The following is a 10926-nucleotide window of genomic DNA, read 5'->3' as shown; positions in this document are numbered from 1 at the left end:
ACCAAAATGTCAAAATCATTGATAGAAGTGTCCCAGATCCATCTGTATAGATCCTCGAGCTTCACGTGTCTGCGTCCATCTGCCTGCCTACTTATGAGCACTTGAAAAACAATCAAAAGAGTAGGGTGAGACAACAACCATCTTCATAGGTCTTTTCACTCAACACACTCCCAGGGTAGTATAACAGCTAAAACCAAATGTTTTTCAGTCAAAACATGTAACTCCTACGATTTATTTTAGTTTTAACTTTTAAATTTGGGTTAAAACCAGTTTTATATTCAGGCAAAATTCGAGAGTCTAAGTTGACCGAGCTATTTTTTGTACTCAAACCAGGTTCCATGAGAGGCTCAAAGGGGTCATGCCCAGCCCAGTGGGGTGCCAAGTATGGTTAGGGTGGTTCACAAGGTTTCAGGGGTGACTCAAGATTATTTGGATCTTAGATGAGTTAGGTTTGGATCCAAACTTGAGTTTGGATCCAATGTGGATTTGGATCTAATCTCATTGGATTGGACCCATAGGATCAGATGCTTTAAATAACATCATTATTGTTTCGATAGAAATTTTAGCCAATTAGTGGCTTACCAATTAGATCGTAGTTGACCTTGACATTTTTTATTTTGAGGGCATCAAAATCGACTATATGTACGCCCAAATTAGTGTTGATTTGAGTATTTTGTCATCGATCGAAGTTTATGCCTAATTATAGGTCAAAAATTAACATTTTTTTATATCGACTAAATTTTTTTGCTGATCCGTCTACATATGATTAAATATAAGATCATCATGATAAACTACATTTTGAGGGCTATCGAATCGACTATTTAAACATCGAATTCTGATGAGTCTTTGGGTTAGTAGGCCTCTTGGAAGGTTACCATGTCACTAGAGCCCAAGCTAGGGTAAAAAATCCTCAATTTTCTTTTATAGCTTAAGTAATTTTAAAATCTAATGAATTAGTAATTTATTTACTTATTTTATTAATAAATAAAATTAATAGATATTAACCTCTTATATTAGAGATAAGACTCCTGTCTAATTCCATCTATAAATATAGACTCTCATGAGGAGGATTAACAAAGTTAGTTCTCTCTCACTTTATTCTTCTCAATAGAATTCTCTATCTTCTTCTTCTTTAGAGCCTTTTTTAGCAGTCATTAAAGCTGCTCCAAGGTGCTAGGATGAGAGACAAAGGACTTGGTGGTTCCAAAAATATATTTTAGGTAGGATTCATCCTACGCGTAGCATAGATCAAATATAAACGCATAAACCAAGTATCTTGCCAATTTTATGAGCTGATCCATAGTAGATCAGATCTGAAATAGGTTTTGAAAGCGTTTTAAATTCAATATCATGCATTAAAACAAATCTATAAAATCATGATTATATGGATTTTTACCTTGAATCTTGTTCTTGCTCATTTGATCTTGCATGAGATTGAATCTTGGTTATTCTGTCATCATTTTTTTATCCTGACCTATTTCAGAAAAAAATTGATATCTCTATGAAAATGAAGTCAATACATAAAACTAAAATATTAGAGTGTTCTACACATCTAGGGCTTAAATTTATAAACTTGTTTCGCATCGTTTGGATTTGTTTTGAGGTCAAAATGTCTATTGCAACACAACATAAGTTTTCTGCCCTATCTACAGGACTGTTTAGACCAATGCATTTGATGATTCTAAAGACCCAACCAAAACTGATCAAAACAAATTGATAAAAATCTGGGTGAAAGGTAACATATATAAGATCATCTTGTAAAAAGGGTTTTGTTAAAAGATTTTTCTTTAGGTTTGAGGAAATTTCTCAAGCCGTGATAAATTTCTGCAGTTGACAGGCTCCGTCTTATATTTTTTTTGAATGGAGTTTAGTCTCAGAATTTTCCTAATTTTATTATAAATTATTTTTTGATTCTGTTTATTGAACTGTTTTTCTGAGACATGGGGGATTTTTCAATAAAATTAAAAAAATGTAATTCGGTGCCTATGATTTTTCAAAATTAGGTTTATGAGGATCCAAATTTACACATTATGACATGTATGAATGCTTAATTGTATTTTACATTATGTAGAATGATTAAACAACATGTTATTGCATAAAAAACCATATTTTAATGATTGTTTATAATTTTTGCATAGATGAAATTATATTTGAAATATTTTTGAAGGTTTTGTGATACTTAGATGATGTATGTTATTGTTTTAGCAAGATTAGCATGAATATGATCAAATATGCATTATATGACAATGTAACAATATTTAGAGCATAAAAAATCATGATTTATTTTGATAGTTTATATTTCAAAGCATGTATAATGAGCATATGGCATCTCTTTATTACTATTCATAGGTTGTTGCATGATTAAAAATCGTTATTTCATGCTGATGCTTGAGTTTTCTTATTTTTTTCATGATTTATATTACATTTTCTATACTTTCTTGATTTTCTTGACTGATCCATCATAGTAAAATAATTATACTTTTTAAATCGGATTACCAATGGCCAAATTTGTTTATGAAAACCTTCTAGACATCTGGGAGGTGTCTTAAAAAAATATTGGGCCTTATTGGTGGTATAAAAGTAAGGGTTATTGCTGCTGCAACCCAAGATAGAAATTCTATCCTACATGTAGAGTTATTCTTGACAATCGATTTTGCATAAAATCTAATAAATTAATGATTTCAAGTTAATTGTTAATTTTTTAATATGTCATTCACATCATATGAATGGATTTGAAAAAAATAAAAGAAAAATATGTTTTATTTTTGGTAAATCTTGAAGGCTCACAAATCATAAAAGATTTAAGATTTTGCAGAAAAATTAGATCTGAAACTGTCTCGGGTAGGGTTCGGTCCAGAAAACTTAAAAAAATCATATGATAGAGTTTTTTGACAAAATCAAATGATTTTGAAAGCTAACAAGTATATCTTTCACCAAAAAATTTGGAAGGATTAAATCCCTATCAGCTTTGGGAACTAAGATTTTGACAGGTTCTGTCAAGAACAGAAAAACAGTTTCAGGTCCATGAATTTTCACTGGAAAAAAATCACTTTTTTGAGATCTACTATTTGGAATTGAAAGATAATATCCTCTAACATGACAGTGATTTTTTATAGAGTTATATATGTTCGTTTTGATGGTCTGTCAGACCCATGAACAACATACAAATTCTGATATTATATAGTTCTTGAATTTAGATAATATCTTGACTTGTAAAATTATGTTTCTAAAATAGTGTGCTTGATTATGATATGAGATGTTAATCATGCATATGTTAGTATAAAAATTATCATGAATATGATGAATGTAGGCATGTGAATTATTTGGGCATGATGTCATATGAGATTGCATATTAAACATGAAAATTAGACCAAATGGTATGCATGATCATGCATGTGTTATTTTATAAAATTTATGATTTATGCTAAATTGAAATGAGTCTTATGCATCATGGAGTGTGATGTATGGTATGTGATATATTGTAAGTTATGCGAAGCATGCATACATGGGCTTCAATACGAGTCAGGTTCGGTAGAACCCGTGGAATGCTTGTGAGTACTTGGTTTGACTTTGATAAATATGCTCATATATACACACACTCTAACTGGACTCTTGGGTAATCCTTAATATGAGTACGCATCTTGAGATACTCTTGGGTAATGTGAGCACGTTCCTTGAGATACTCTTGGGTACTCCTTAATGTGAGTACGTACCTTGAAATACTCTTGGGTGGTCCTTAAGTTGAGTATGTACCTTGAGTTGGGTTCAAATGAGCTATGTTAGGATACCTCAGTGACTATATGTGGTGTGGGTTCATACATTGTAAGGTTATGGTTTGTTGAGCTGCCCATAGTGGAGTTTCGGTATGTTGAGCTTGGTGTTGAATACAACTAGTATTGTAGTTGAACCCAATATAAATAACACCTAATAACTCATTTGTTCTAACGACCTATCTTGGAGAGAGAATAGGAGGTACTCACCGTCTGACACATTTTGAGGACATTGACACCTTTTGGGCCCCTAGTCATCAGTGTAAGGGTTGGGCCTATCAATTTATCATAAGTAGACAGTCATGCTCTGTAGAGTATGAATTGATTCCTTGGACCACTGTAAGTTTCTCTCTCGGTTAAAGACCGCTTCAGTGCATGTTTGGCCTGACTCTTCGAATCAATGGGTTAATTAAAATACATAGCATAATAAACTCTTATCTGATTGCTGAGTCATGATTAGGTCATGAGTGTGTACCCTTCAAGAAAGAAAAGAAAAATAATGCATTGGATTAAGTTCACCAGTGGTTAAATGATTAATTGAATATTAGCATAAATTTTTATGCATGTCATGTGTAATTTCTAGTTCCTGCATAAGTTGGCATATATGAATCCTTTTGATTGCTAATGATATGGTGCAGGTAGGTTACTGGATGATAAGATTGAATTATTATAAAATCTTACATGATTAAATTATTAGTGTTGTGATATTTAACTGTGCTGAGTTTATATGCTATGATTTGAGTGTATTGGGAAAGATGTATGTTTTATGAATTTATATTTTTTTCATGCCTGTGTGTAGGGTGTTTTCCTACTAGGGTTGTGGCTAATGCCCTTACATTTTAAATATTTCAGGTAATGAATAAGCTAGAAGGCGATGAAAGGAGGCTAGGGGTGGTGTCAAGAGAGTCACATTCCTTTAGACTTGTTGGATTGACTAAATGAATTTATTTACTTTATTATTATTCTTTAGTGTTGTAAACTCTAATATATGAAAAACTAGTATTTGATTTATTGTAATTTAATTAATGATTTGATTCAATTATTCTAGTCTTTCAAGTGTGTTGGTATCGGTAACATGCCCAAGGTTTGAACTGAATAAAAAAAAAGAGTTTTCGCTGTGTTCTTAAAAATCATGTAAAGGGATTTAAAAATATTTTTTTTTTAAATTTTAGTTTAAAAAATTGAGGAGTTACAAAACATGAGTAAAAAATGAATCATTAGTCCACCCCTCTAAGGTGACAAACAACTCAACAAGTCCCACTACTCAAGGGAGAACACTCACCAAAGTGTGAATGAGACCAACTCGTATAAAAATGCAATGTTCTTTTGAATGCACATATCTTATTTTTTTACCTTTTAATTTTAGTTGCATTTACAAGATGCTTACACACACAATTATTGTTTTGATCTTGTTTACTTAATTAAGGGCACAACTCCTCGATGTTGCTATTGGCTCTCTAGCCTATAAGGTGGTGTATTTTAAACCTCGAGAGGGACAGAGTCATGAGCACCGAGACTCAAAGCCAGACATAGTGTCACACACCACAATAGTCAACTAAATCCCCTAATCCATATAGTGGGGGACATGTCCTCTTAGACCAGGACGGGCTTTTTAAGCACTTCATCATCTTAGATCTACGTTTCTCTCCTACGCTCCCATGGTGAGAGATAGGGTCCTTTAGACCATATGATGGGTCCTATGAGCTCATTGTTATTCCAAAGCCACGAAGGATGTGCGACTTTAGTGTAGCTTCCTTAATTAATCTTACCATTCAGGGCATTCTCCTTGGTTTAGGAGCCATAACTCAACCACTCAATAAAGCCACACCAAACACAGATTACAATTTCAACATTAGATAACTTGGAAAAAACAATCAGATTTACATCTAGCAGTTATTTTCAAACTGACACAAATTTTACTTAATTAAATGCCAAAACCTCCAGGCCGCCAACTCAGTTTAAACATCCTCCCTCAGGTTAAATATAACATGCACATTCATGAATCAGCAGTTTGAACATGATATAATTAGATGATCCATTTTCTAGAAACGTAAACATGCTAAGATACATATAAACTGTCATGCTGAATCACAAAATCCCATTTTTCAAAAAGATAAACATACTATGCTGAAATATCATACATTTGGATCCTCTTAAATGAAATAGCACATGTAGAAGTTGACTCATGTATAGCAGGAGTCGACCCTTCATGTTACAAGGTATAAAAAAAAATTCACAGATTAAACTCGACCCTTGCATTGCAAGAGTCAACCTTGCAGTTAACAACATAAATTACCATAACAAGAGTTGACTCTTGCATGGCAGGAGTCAGCCCTTGAAGTAGCAGAATAACATAGCACAGTCAAGAGCAAGGTTGTTAAATGCGATGAGGCCAAGCGAGGCGTTGAGCCTGCGCTTCGCCTCTGAGTCGTACGCCTCAGGTACTGAGTCGTATACGTCTCTCACAACTGGTATGGAAGTGAAGCGGTGGGAGGGGAGGCAGGGAGCGGCGGAGGAGCAGTTGGCCGGCAAGTGGCGGTGGATCCACCGGCACTTGGGGTTAGCACAGCCGACTAATCGGGCGGAGGAGGAAGACTTGGGGATGAAGGAGGGGGTTCTGGAGGTTGATGAGGGCCAGTTTGCGCGTACGCCTCTCACAACACTGGTCAAGAGTCGACCCTTGAGGTAACAGGAAAGATCTATTGCAATTGAGAGTCGACTCTTGCAGAACAAGAGTCAACCCTGAAGGCAAAATACAACAGGCAGGAGTAGACTCTTGCATTGCACAGGAGTCGACCCTCACAACTTACAGAATAAGGACATTATAAGCAGGAGTCAACTCTTCAGTACAGGAGTTGACAAAATGTGCATAACACAAAAAATCCTCGAATGAACCCAAAAAAGGAAAAAAAAAAGAAAAAAGAGGAAATTTTAGCTCCATGATTCACCCACGCTATGGGCGAAAGAACCAACAATCTACTTCTTCGACGAGTTCAACCCTCTCTTCTTCCCAAATTCGACCACTAACAAGGCATCAAGAAACAGAAGAAACAAGAAAAAATCAGGCATCACCAAAAGAGAAAAAGAGCAAGGTGGGAAACGGAGAAAGCGTGTGGGATACTGGCGGTAACGAAGCACCTGTTGTACTGCATGCACTTGTGAACCCTGCCTCTGGGCTTCTTCTTCTTGTCCTGATTTGCCACCTTTGGCGTCACCCTTCTCACCTTCCTCGCTCACGCCAACGATCCGTGGACCTTCCATGCTTTTGTTTTTTCAATACCAATTGATCAGATGAGGAACAACTTCAAAGCCCCTCTCCCTCTCCTTCTTCCTCTTCCCAACTCAATCCAACCTGAGAGGGAGAAGGCAGTTGTATGGAAGGAGATAGCAAAAAGAGTTAGAGGGTGGAGAAAAGAGGGAGAGGGCTGAGAGACGAAAAATGGGAGGGAAAAAGGATGTGAGCGAAACTCGCGAATTTTACTGGCGCATATGTATGATGCACCAGTGAAAATAATGTTTTTTCATATGTTTTCACTGGCACTAGGTGTAAGCCTTTTCTTTCACACAAGCGCCAGTAAAACATGTTTTACACTGGCGCTCCCGCCAGGGTGCGCCACCACCTGCCGTTAATGGGTTAAACTGTAGCCTGATTGAGTCGGATCAGAAATCAATGCCATCCTTAGACCAATCCTTTCGCAACAAGGAAATCCAGAACCAACTTAATCGGATCAAAGTCCCAAAGTAACCAAATGAATCATAGGATTCTCGATCCGAGCTGAAGTTAGATATGGATCTAATTTATATCATACCATGTTCAGATCCATTTACGAATGGATTTTTGAATGCCACCCGATTAACTTATGGGACCCATGCTTGCACATCCAATCTGATTACCATAGAATCGAATTTTGAATCTGGTTCAGTTTTACCTGACCCATTGGCAGCAAGCGCCACAAGAGATTCGAACAGATCAGATCTGTGTCCGATCATGCTTGCCTCGATCCTGTATACGAGTCACGACTTTTGAAGCTGTGTCAGTTTGACAATTGGCAACTTCAAAAGTTTTTCAGAAATAGGTCAGAAGGACACGGAACTTTTATTTTCAATCATACTTTAGTACTGAATTTTAATATAATATCTGTATGTATCAGTGTCCATGACAGGCATGTCCTAGCGTGTTCGCTTGTGTCACATTAGACGCACCCAAAATGGTGTGTCCCTGTGACTTTGAATTAGAGCGTTATTAGTCACGTTTCCTTACCCCCTGTGAATCTAGTTTGGTTTCTATTCATCTCTTGTATCATCCCCATCTTCATACCCCTCTTAAATCTTATGATGAAAGTTGTTTCGATCAAATCTGACCTTATAGATGGATTCAACATGGTTGATTCAGTAAGAATCGACCATTGGATTGTATCCTTTTTGACGAAAACATATGAAACTTTAAATCACAATTTTTCGTGTTTTGTCAACCGTTGATTTTTTTCAATCGCCAAAGAAACCTACACACAAGTCGGATTTTTAAGATTTAAACGTCGATCTTCACGAAATAAATGACTTGATTCTGATTTGATCAAAACAACTTGCATAAATGAAATCCCAAGAAAGGGGTAGGAAGATAAGGATGACATAGGGGGATGAGTGAAACCCATTTGTATTGTGAAACAGAATTTCACAAGTGTGAGTTTTCAATTCACACAAGGTCCAATGAAACGTGTGTACAATTTTGATGTGTGCAAATGATTTACACATTGTAAAAGGGCAAGCAAATGTGTGTACCTTGTGACATAGTGAAAAACGAGAATGGAATCCATAATACATTTAATTTAGGCCGTCCAACTGACTGCTAGGATTAGTTCACATTCTTATCTGAATGTGGATAGCTCCTAACCGTCCAAATGCATCAGTTGGATGGTCAGGATCAGCCTAGATCTTGAAGATATGATACTTTTCATGGGAAACCCAATGAACTTGTATTCCTATGTACCAACCCTTGGGGCCGACACTACTGCCACCCATTTCACATCATCATCAATCACCTTTGTGGTAAATGTCAGCAATATTTTAAAAATATCAAAACAATAATATTTTGAAGTTTTGAAAAAGCTAAATATTGCAATCTTTCCAAACTAGCACGACAACTATTCTTTAGATGACAACATTGTAATTTTATTACAATATTACAATTATATCAGCATAGTATTGCTAAAACATAGGTTATTTTATCTTGTTGTACGATATGATGTTTCTTTTTTTATTACTTATTTATTTCTTTTGAAAAAAATGCCAATAAAAACACTAGAAAATTGAAAAATAAAATATCACAATAATTCCATAGCCTGTAATTTGCCAAAACATTTTGCAACAATTATCATCACCAACACTAAGTACCGACATGGCTGTCGACTTTGGGTAAAGGGGTGAGTGCATGAGGTGGTGCAAACATCACATCTTTGTGTTCAAACTCCAAAGAACTCATCTACGTTGTGCAAACCAGAGGAGCAAACTAGGAATGCAAATGGGTCGGATTCAGGACAAAGGTTTTGCAAATTTTAGCTGTTTTGAATCCGACTCTTCATCATGTATTTAGCTGTTCCGGATCCGACCCATTTGCAGCTCTATAGCAAACATGACTCGGCAGAAATTTCATGAGAAGCAGATCTCTCATTCCAAATGAAGTTTCCCTGTATGACAAACAAAAACTATCACCACTAGGTGGTGTAAAGACAAGTTGGATTTTAGTCAGACCAAGGTTAACTGGACTTGAGCTCATATGCGTTCCTCTGTTAAGCCTAGATCTGCTTATCTTATATACACTAAGGTGACTTGCAGTAACTGCTCCTGCCAGACAATCGGAACCCCCATTGGTGATCTGGATTGAACTTGCTAAAGGTAAAACCTGGTGAACGGGACACTGATACACTTGCGGCAAACCCGAACAGATTACAGCTCGGCCTTCGGCTGCCGGCTGTCCACCACCACCACCACCATGGTGTTTTGGGACTCACAGAAATGGAGGTCTGCCACCCCACTCATCGGTGGCAATGCTCATTCGGTTGGACAATGGAGAGGCTGCCCATGTGAGGAGGCTCCTTCACGTGATGAACGAACGACGATGGTTCCCAGATAGGGGACGCCCACCCCGACTCCTCAAACACAAACCAACGGTGCAGATCCACTGCACCATCCGTGAGGAAAGATCTGGGCCGTCCGCTAACCTCGTAACTCTACCCAGCCGGCACTGTAAGCTGTAGCACAACAAAACAGGCATTGGTGTTAGAGGCTTTCCCCTAAGGACTCGCGCCCTCGAACGACGACGTGGCTCCCAAATTGTCTCTTTCGAAAGGTGTTTGGTTCCGGGGAGTTTCAGAAGGTATTATTTGAAAAGATGAGGGCATATCTGTCGTTTCATCTCTGCTCGTTTACCACTGGGCTTGTCGGTTGTGTTGAATTGGTAACTCTGCTTGTCCGGTAGTACCTTGTGTTGGGACGTTGCAGGTTCAAAACCCAATGGTATAGTTGTATAACTGGTAAGGGTCTGCCTAACCCCAACTTGCCTTTCAAAAATACGACGCAAACGATGCAATCACATTAAATAATAAAAATAATAATAATTATTATCATTATTATTATTATTATAGACGTAGGTGTCTAAAGCATGTCAAATTTAAATATAGCTACCTAAAAGTTTTCAAATATTTAAGTTAAACGTCTACCTTTTCCGGCTTGCTTATTCTTTAGCCATTCCACAAAGATACGGATATGATCCTGAACGCGTGACACGAGTTCGCCATTCGTTTTTTTTTTCTTTTGAAAAATAGCAAACGAGGTAGCAAATTTTGTTTTTTAATCAATGAAAACTATATATTTTTATTTTTAAAACATAAATATATAAATAAATTTATTTAAACACATCAATAAAATATGTTAATCAATTTTTATATGGGCCACGTCAGCACGTTCAATTCATGTTTCCCTCGACAGGAACCCCAATTGGTGTGTCATTGTGATATTTCTGGTTAATTCTTTAAAACGAAACTTCTAACTTTTTTTCTCTTTAAATTGCTGAATGTCTAATGTACAAGTCTTTTTTTTTTTGCTACATTTAAAGACAAACAAGTAATTTCAATGATGGCAGTGGACAGGGGGGAAACAG

General features: G+C 36.6%; 1 pseudogene; it reads right to left on the bottom strand.

Annotated features, from left to right (window-relative positions):
* Positions 1 to 6746: 6746 nt before the first annotated feature.
* On the bottom strand, positions 6747 to 7760 carry LOC149830149 (small ribosomal subunit protein eS30z/eS30y/eS30x pseudogene; annotated as a pseudogene).
* Between the last annotated feature and the right edge of the window lie 3166 nt (positions 7761 to 10926).

This window comes from Nuphar pumila, chromosome 8, assembly GCF_984573655.1.
Source record: "Nuphar pumila chromosome 8, dmNupPumi1.hap1.1, whole genome shotgun sequence".
In the NCBI taxonomy this organism is placed as follows: domain Eukaryota; kingdom Viridiplantae; phylum Streptophyta; class Magnoliopsida; order Nymphaeales; family Nymphaeaceae; genus Nuphar; species Nuphar pumila.
The sequence above is the reverse complement of the archived record's forward strand: the minus strand, read 5'-3'. Positions and strand labels throughout refer to the sequence as shown.